The following is a 255-nucleotide window of genomic DNA, read 5'->3' on the forward strand; positions in this document are numbered from 1 at the left end:
CAGTAACAGCTTTACGAGCACCCTCACTCGCACCGCCTGCCCCTCGCCCCGTGCTGTCACCCCGCAGGTCCGTGCTTGTCTTCCATATCTCCCCGTGCTGTCTTCCCTGGGGGCAGGCAGGTGCGAAGCGCTCACGGAGCATCCCCCGGCGCCTCCTCGGGTGAGTCTTGTTCCGTGAGGGACCAGCTACCTGCACGCTGCCCGCCTGAGCGGCCCCGGTGTCCCCGTCCCGCCCGGCCGAGCGCCCCCGGGGAC

Source organism: Nestor notabilis, unplaced genomic scaffold (assembly GCF_000696875.1).
Source record: "Nestor notabilis isolate BGI_N333 unplaced genomic scaffold, ASM69687v1 scaffold27168, whole genome shotgun sequence".
Taxonomy (NCBI): domain Eukaryota; kingdom Metazoa; phylum Chordata; class Aves; order Psittaciformes; family Psittacidae; genus Nestor; species Nestor notabilis.